Source organism: Coregonus clupeaformis, chromosome 40, assembly GCF_020615455.1.
Source record: "Coregonus clupeaformis isolate EN_2021a chromosome 40, ASM2061545v1, whole genome shotgun sequence".
NCBI lineage: Eukaryota > Metazoa > Chordata > Actinopteri > Salmoniformes > Salmonidae > Coregonus > Coregonus clupeaformis.
In genome coordinates, this window is record NC_059231.1 from 34,847,988 (window position 1) to 34,857,250 (window position 9,263).

Consider the following 9,263-nt stretch of genomic DNA (forward strand, 5'->3'; position numbering starts at 1 on the left):
ACAAATGCTATTTTAATCCATGTCTGCCATAATCCAGGTCTGCCATAATAGTATTAGTGTACATTTACATTTTACATTTTAGTCATTTAGCAGACGCTCTTATCCAGAATGACTTACAGTTAGTGAGTGCATACATATTTATTTATTTTTCATACCCCCCGTGGGTGTAAAGATTGATACTAGAGCGTTGGTGGTTTCTAATTCTTGGGTGTCATGGGTTTGACTGATGTGCAAACTGTGGCACGCTTTTCCACTTAAAAGCACATCATTCACAACTTCAGACGGATCACTCATGATAATTATATGCACACTATTTACAGAGAGCTATTACCTTGGAAATTCCCATCTGCAAAGGGGCACCGGATCCAGGATCCAGAATCTGTGGTAAACTGTAGATAAAACAACAGCCAGGAGCATGCATTTGTTAGATGAATTTGTTCTGCATACTCAAAGGGGAGATGTACCGGTATGTTCAGATAGTAAGTAGGACTTCTTAGAAAGATAATGCATTCAGTCACAGGCAAAGGTGGTGTCTTACCTTCATACAAAGCTGTGGGTGTGGATCCACTCTGGAGAATGTTATCTGAAAGAAAGTTATAATAACAATAGTAATATGCCATTTAGCAGACGCTTTTATCCAAAGCGACTTACAGTCATGCGTGCATACATTTATTTATTTTTGTGTATGGGTGGTCCCGGGGATCGAACCCACTACCTTGGCGTTACAAGCGCCGTGCTCTACCAGCTGAGCTACAGTTAAATTAGGACTTTAATCTATAATAGTTAAAACAGTCATCTGGTGATATAGTCTTGGTGCCTGACTGTTTCTATGTCATATCAGTCTTTTGTCTTTGAAACAGCATTTTAACTGTGAAGGAGTTCAAAGAAGTACAGATGTGAGGCTGATTGATTTACTAACTGATTGATTGAGGCACCTAACCTTTTCCCTGCTGAGGGTCTGTGATGAACCAGCCAGATCGTCACACTCATCGTCCCCTCGTTTCTGGCACAGTGAGATCACCACGGCAACAGGACACACTGGTTCCCATGACAAAGCCTCCTCCACCGGGTCAAAGTTTATGCCAGACCACAACTCCTCCAGACCTTTGGAGAAAAGAAGAGGCACGGTCAAAAGCAATGCACTGACAATCTTGCAAATTTCACAATCAATCAACCAACCAACTAATAAAACATTCAGTCTAATAGAAATTGAAGGACACTCACGGTCTTTGAAGGGAAAGACTTGAACTCTGGGTGCATCAGACGTGGCAGACCAGCCCTGTGGGGTAAATATAGAAATATATACAGTGCATTCGGAAAGTATTCAGACCCCTTGACTTTTTCCGCATTTTGTTACGTTACAGCCTTATTCTAAAAAAGATTAAATAAATAAAAAATCCTCATCAATCTCCACACAATATCCCATAATTAGAAAGAAAAAACTGGTTTGTAGAAATTTTTACAAAAAACTTAAACTAAAAATAGAAATACCTTATTTACATAAGTATTCAGACACTTTGCAATGAGACTCAAAATTGAGCTCAGGTGCATCCTGTTTCCATTGATCATCCTTGAGATGTTTCTACAACTTGATTGGAGTCCACCTGTGGTAGATTCAATTGATTGGACATAATTTGGAAAGGCACACACCTGTCTATACAAGGTCCCACAGCATGTCAGAGCAAAAACTAAGCCATGAGGTCGAAGGAATTGTCTGTAGAGCTCTGAGACAGGATTGTGTCAAGGAACAGATCTGAGGAAGGGTACCAAAATATTTCTGCAGCATTGAAGGTCCCCAAGAACACATTGGCCTCCGTCATTCTTAAATGGATGAAGTTTGGAACCACCAAGACTCTTCCTGGAGCTGGCCGCCCGGCCAGAATCTGATGGTCACTCTGACAGAGCTCCAGAGTTCCTCTGTGGAGATGAGAAAACCTTCCAGAAGGACAACCATCTCTGCAGCACTCCACCAATCAGGCCTTTATGGAAGAGTGGCCAGACGGAAGCCACTCCTCAGTAAAAGGCACATGAAGGCCCGCTTCGCACCTAAAGACTCTCAGACCATGAGAAACAAGATTCTCTGGTCTGATGAATCCAAGATTCAACTCTTTGGCCTGAATGCCAAGCATCACGTCTGGAGGAAACCTGGCACTATCCCTACAGTGAAGCATGGTGGTGGCAGCATCATACCCAATTATACTCGAGGCTGTAATCTCTGCCAAAGGTGCTTCAACAAAGTACTGAGTAAAGGGTCTGAATATGTACAGTACCAGTCAAAAGTTTGGACACACCTACTCATTCCAGGGTTTTTCTTTATTTTTACAGTTTTTCTACATTGTAGAATAATAGTGAAGACATCAAAACTATGAAATGACACATATAGAATCATGTAGTAACCAAAAAAGTGTTAAACAAATCAAAATATATTTGAGATTCTTCAAAGTAGCCACCCTTTGCCTTGATGACAGCTTTGCACACTCTTGGAATTCTCTCTACCAGCTTCATGAGGTAGTCACCTGGAATGCATTTGTTAAAAGTTACTTTGTGGAATTTCTTTCCTTCTTAATGCGTTTGAGCCAATCAGTTTTGTTGTGACAAGGGAGGAGTGGTATACAGAAGATAGCCCTATTTGGTAAAAGACCAAGTCCATATTATGGCAAGAACAGCTCAAATAAGCAAAGAGAAATGACAGTACATCATTACTTTAAGACATGAAGGTCAGTCAATCCGTAAAGTTTCAAGAACTTTGAAAGTTTATACAAGTGCATTCGCAAAAACCATCAAGCGCTGTGATGAAGTAACAGACACATCTCAACATCAACTGTTCAGAGGGGACTGTGTGAATCAGGCCTTCATGGTCGAATTGCTGCAAAGAAACCACTACTAAAGGACACCAATAAGAAGAAGAGACCTGCTTGGGCCAAGAAACACGAGCAATGGACATTAGACCGGTGGAAATTTGTCCTTTGGTCTGGAGTCCAAATTGGAGATTTTTGGTTCCAACCGCTGTGTCTTTGTGAGACGCGGTGTGGGTGAACGGATGATCTCCGCATGTGTTTTCCCACCGTAAAGCATGGAGGAGGAGGCGCACAATTGGACGACGCTGGGCCAATTGTGGGCGGCGCACAATTGGCCCAGCATCGTTCAGGGTAGGGGAGGGAATGGCCGGCAGGGATGTAGCTCAGTTGATAGAGCATGCCGTTTGCAACGCCAGGGTTGTGGGTTTGATTACCACGGGGGGCCAGTATAAAAAAATTAAATAATGTATTCACTAACTGTAAGTCGCTCTGGATAAGAGCGTCTGCTAAATGACTAAAATGTAAATTCAAGGCACACTTAACCAGCATGGCTACCACAGCATTCTACAGCGATACGCCATCCCATCTGGTTTGGGCTTAGTGGGCCTCTCATTTGTTTTTCAACAGGACAATGACCCAACACACCTCCAGGCTGTCAAAGGGCTATTTTACCAAGAAGGAGAGTGATGGAGTGCTGCATCAGATGACCTGGCCTCCACAATCCCCCGACCTCAACCAAATTGAGATGGTTTGGGATGAGTCCGACCACAGAGTGAAGGAAAAGCAGCCAACAAGTGCTCAGCATATGTGGGAACTCCTTCAAGACTGTTGGAAAACCATTCCAGGTGAAGCTGGTTGAGAGAATGTCAAGAATGTGCAAAGCTGCCATCAAGGCAAAGGGTGGCTATTTGAAGAATCTCAAATATAAAACATATTTTGATTTCTTTAACACTTTTTTGTTTACTACATGATTCCATATGTGTGATTTCATAGTTTTGATGTCTTCACTATTATTCTACAATGTAAAAAATAGTAAAAAATTAAGAAAACCCCTTGAATGAGTAGGTGTGTCCAAACTTTTGACTGGTTGTGTACTTAAATGTGTTATTTTAGTTGTTTTTTTATACATTTGCAACAATTTCTAAAACCCTTTTTTTGCTTTGTCATTATGGGGTATAGTGTCTAGATTGATGAGGGAAAAAATCTATATAATACATTTTAGAATAAGGCTGTAACGTAACAAAATGTGAAAAAAGTAAAGGGGTCTGAACACTTTCCGAATGCACTGTAACACCACAATGTCCACAAGACAGTCCAGATCATCATAAAGACATTTGATTACATAAAGGTGAAACAAAATTATCTAAAACGCAGTTAAAATAGTAGATAAAGATTGATCTAACTAGATAATGAGCCGTTAAGTGTCGTTACCTCGATACAGAGACAGGGCAAAGGTGTAGAATACTGCAGAGTAGTATTCTTCAGCACATCCTCCTTTCTGATCTGCGGAGAAGGAACAAGGGTCAACAAGGATCAGACCTGGGTTCAAATACTATTTGACATCTTTTCAAATACTAGTCTGCCTGGAGTGCCAGATGGGCCTGATTTGTAGTTTTGGCACTATTATATTGGTTCCATTGTGCCAGGCAAGCTCAATCAAGCCCAGGTAAAGTACTTGAAATTATTTCAAATGGAATTTAAATCCAGGGTCTGATGAGTATAGCACAACTGATTTATGATGCTTGTCTCAGCGTCATACCATTTAGTTGAGGCATTTCTACGACCTTCCTCTTCCCTGTGTTACTATCAGAGTATGCACAAAGTATAGTGTTGACTATCACAGGTTTACAACACTTACTGGCAAGCAGTAGTTGTAAACGCACTGGGAGGTGTTATTATGCTAGGAAAGTGAAAGTGGGGAAGTGCCTCAACATATTATCAGTGCCTAGCCACACTCCAAACTGAATATCAATCTGTTTCACTATGCTTTCATTTCACTGAGTGAAACAATAGTGAAACATACATTATGGATTCCAGGCTAACCAGGGTCCCACCATTTGAGAATAAACATTTACTCTATAAAGTCCCCATCTCCTGTAATCTTACCAGTGTGTTGGCCCCTGTGTCTCTACAGGTGTAGGCTTTTCTGTGACACAGTCTCAGGTGATAGTCTTCATCCTCCAACATGTCTGAGACAGACACAGCCAGCTCCTTTCTGTCTGAGTCCACAGTGTACGCTAGCCTACCAGCTGTCATAGGACACAGTCAGTCAGTAATCACACAGTCAAGGGAAATGGATGCACTGCCAATATATTTAGGCTGATTTGTACACAAGGAAATGTAGAATGAGTATGTTGTTGTCTGGTTTGGCAAGGCAAATATGTAGCATTGTTGAATGCAGAAATAGTCTGTCATTTTAACCCATTCTAAGGGATATCTAGTGTGATTCAATGGTTGTGAACTATAGAACAATAGAGAAATAAAATCTATCAAACTTACTGATACATTCTGGAATGTTACTCCGAAGATCTCTGCTGTCACATTCTGAAATATAGTTTAAAACCAAGTTCAGTTTTGTTCTCTGTAAAACAAACAGTGCATCGACATATGATCATTCTGTATGCATATTGAGTAAGAGCATGACTACCCTGCTGAAAAAAACAGCATAGACCAGCATACATTTAAAGCTGGCCCATGCTGGTCTATGCTGTTTTTTTTCAGCAGGGTAGGGGGACTTTCGGATAGACCTTGAGGGTTTTATGATATTTAAGTGTTTCTGCAGAAGACATTTGCTGACTCAATATGTTTGCTTATGATATCCTGCAGTGTCAGTTCACCTCACTCAACTCAATAGTTCTTAAATAATCAAAGTCAAATACAGTCAGGTTTAACCAACATGATCCACTGGGAATCTGTGTGTGCAAGATGCTGAAATAGGCGATTTCAATCAATTGGTTGATATTATGGCCACCTAATCATCTCCCTCATTCTTAATTGGCATATATCCTCACCTCTCCACCATTCTAGCTGATGTGTAGTGAGCATTCTGGCACAAAATGGCTGCCGTGAATGCCACACATTGGTGCTGGATGAGGTGAGTTTCCCATTTACTATGTAAAGCGCTTTGAGTACATCAGTTGGTAGAAAGTATTCACGGTGGTCATTCTTACCTGGAACATGGTAAGTGCTTGTCCAGGTGACTCCGCAGTAGCTTGGATTTGTCTTTAGGGTGATGTGAACATCTTGACCTGGCCACACCTCAGAGCAGTCATTCTGAACCTCCACCTAGAGAGAGAGAGAGAGAGAGAGAGAGAGAGAGAGAGAGAGAGAGAGAGAGAGAGAGAGAGAGAGAGAGAGAGAGAGAGAGAGAGAGAGAGAGAACAAGTGTTCTGAAGCCAGATCCATATCTGTTCTTGGGTGTGATGGGGTGTTGTTGCCACAAGCACACATACTGTACAGCAATGTTTTGCTTGACTAAGTCTATTGTTCACAAATAAATATTTATCTGACTGTACCTGCTGTTCCTCCAGTCTCTCTCTGGCTACTCTGGGGAAGCTGACGAGCCTACAGCTTTCCAACATCTTCCCTGTGGTAACAGTACATATGGAGACACCATGGATGTGCTCTGAGGAAAAGTAGCATTAAAAATCATGAGAATGCAAGCTATACAGGGTCAGTGCAAGTACCGTAATTACAGGGTGTGTGTGTGTCAGGGTTGGGCAGTCAATTCAGGAAGTAAACAAAAATGACAATTCAATAATCGAAAAAAGGGCTATTTATTTAAAAACGTTTTAAATGTCTGAATGTTTTATTCACATCACTTCCTGAATTGACTGCCTACAATTTGTGTGAGCGTATGTGTGTGTCACATGCGCTACAGGAAGCAGTTCGACCCTGAATCAAAGGGCTAGGTAAGATATTATCCCAGGGGTTTCCCCTCTCCGGCCCCCATCCCGCTCTCACCTGTACAGAACTGCTCTGAGGAGAACTGACTATGGAAGTACATACTGTGGCTCTGTTCTGTTCTGTTCTGTTTTCACAACATAGTCTCCCTGTGAGCGCCCCAATCTTACAAATCAAATAATTGCTGTGAAACACCAAGTTTCCCTTTGGAGGGTAGCTTCAAATGACACTCTATTCCCCATATAGTGCACTACTTCATGGGAAATAGGGTGTCATTTGAAACAGACATTAAGGGTTAGAGTAAATCAGATTGACAGCCACATAATGTTGTTTTGGTGGTGTCGGAGGTGGAACTGTGTTAGAGCTGTCAAATCTACAACCAGATCATTGCGTTACCTTTTCATGGACACTGCCATTGGATGCAACATCACCACTCCGGCCATAATCCGACAAATCCCATGCCGCCGCGTTAGAAATTAATGCAGCCGCGTTACAAGTTCAAACATTTAAATTAGATTGAAAGGCATAAATCCCCACATCCAAATTAACAGAACGCTCGGATCAACCCTACTCCTCGGCCAGAGTGTCCAGTGTGTGCTCTGAAAGCTCTGAGGCAAACAACACAACCTATACAGTGCCTTGCAAAAGTATTCATCCCACTTTGCGTTTTTTCCTATTTTGTTGCATTACAACCTGTAATTTAAATGGATTTTTATTTGGATTTCATGTAATGGACATACACAAAATAGTCCAATTGGTGAAGTGAAATGGAAAAAATCTCTCAAATAATTGTAAAACATAAATAACTGAAAAGTGGTGCGTGCATATGTACTCATATGTACACCTTTATTTAACCAGGTAAGCCAGTTGAGAACAAGTTCTCATTTACAACTGCGACCTGGCCAAGATAAAAACAACAACACAGAGTTACATATGGGGTAAAACAAAACATAAAGTCAAAAATACAACAGAAAATATATATACAGTGTGTGCAAATGTAGCAAATTATGGATGTAAGGCAATAAATAGGCCATAGTGCAAAATAATTACAATTAGTATTAACACTGGAATGATAGATGTGCAAGAGATGCTGTGCAAATAGAGATACTGGGGTGCAAATTAGCAAAATAAATAACAATATGGGGATGAGGTAGTTGAGTGGACTAATTTCAGATGGGCTGTGTACAGGTGCAGTGATCGGTAAGGTGCTCTGACAACTGATGCTTAAAGTTAGTGAGTGAGATAAGAGTCTCCAGCTTCAGAGATTTTTGCTGTTCGTTCCAGTCATTGGCAGCAGAGAACTGGAAGGAATGGCGGCCAAAGGAGGTGTTGGGTTTGGGGATGACCAGTGAGATATACCTGCTGGAGCGCATACTACGGGTGGGTGTTGCTATGGTGACCAATGAGCTAAGATAAGGCAGGGATTTGCCTAGCAGTGATTTATAGATGGTCTGGAGCCAGTGGGATTGGCGACAAATATGTAGTGAGGACCAGCCAACAAGAGCGTACAGGTCACATTGGTGGGTAGTATATGGGGCTTTGGTGACAAAACGGATGGCACTGTGATAGACTACATCCAATTTGCTGATTAGAGTGTTGGAGGCTATTTTGTAAATGACATCGCCGAAGTCAAGGATCGGTAGGATAGTCAGTTTTACGAGGGCATGTTTGGCAGCATGAGTGAAGGAGGCTTTGTTGCGAAATAGGAAGCCGATTCTAGATTTAACTTTGGATTGGAGATGCTTAATGTGAGTCTGGAAGGAGAGTTTACAGTCTAACCAGACACCTAGGTATTTGTAGTTGTCCACATACTCTAGGTCAGACCCGTTGAGAGTAGTGATTCTAGTCGGGTGGGCGGGTGCCAGCAGCATTCGATTGAAGAGCATGCATTTAGTTTTACTTGTTTATAAGAGCAGTTGGAGGCTACGGAAGGAGTGTTGTATGGCGTTGAAGCTCGTTTGGAGGTTTGTTAACACAGTGTCCAATGAAGGGCCAGATGTATACAAAATGGTGTCGTCTGAATAGAGGTGGATCTGAGAATCACCAGCAGCAAGAGCGACATCATTGATATACACAGAGAAAAGAGTCGGCCCAAGAAGTGAACCCTGTGGTACCCCCATAGAGACTGCCATAGGTCCAGACAACAGGCCCTCCGATTTGACATATTGAACTCTATCTGAGAAGTAGTTGGTGAACCAGGCGAGGCAGTCATTTGAGAAACCGAGGCTATTTAGTATGCCAATAAGAATGGGTGGTTGACAGTCGAAAGCCTTGGCCAGGTCGATGAAGACGGCTGCACAGTACTGTCTATTATCGATCGCGGTTATATAATATCGTTTAGGACCTTCAGCGTGGCTGAGCTGCACCCATGACCAGCTCAGAAACCGGATTGCATAGCGGAGAAGGTACGGTGGGATTCGAAATGGTCGGTGATCTGTTTGTTAACTTGGCTTTCAAATGCTTTCGAAAGGCAGGGCAGGATGGATATAGGTCTGTAACAGTTTGGATCTAGAGCAGGGTTCTTCAATTCTGGTCCTGGAGGGCCGAAACACCTCTGTTTTT

General features: G+C 42.0%; 1 long non-coding RNA gene across 1 annotated transcript; it reads right to left on the reverse strand.

The window, feature by feature from the left end:
- Nucleotides 1-331: 331 nt before the first annotated feature.
- LOC121555189 lies at nt 332-990 on the reverse strand. The gene is made up of 3 exons (XR_005997849.1): nt 941-990; nt 539-583; nt 332-389 (listed from the first exon to the last, which is right to left on the reverse strand). It is a non-coding gene; the product is annotated as an uncharacterized LOC121555189 (long non-coding RNA).
- Between the last annotated feature and the right edge of the window lie 8,273 nt (nt 991-9,263).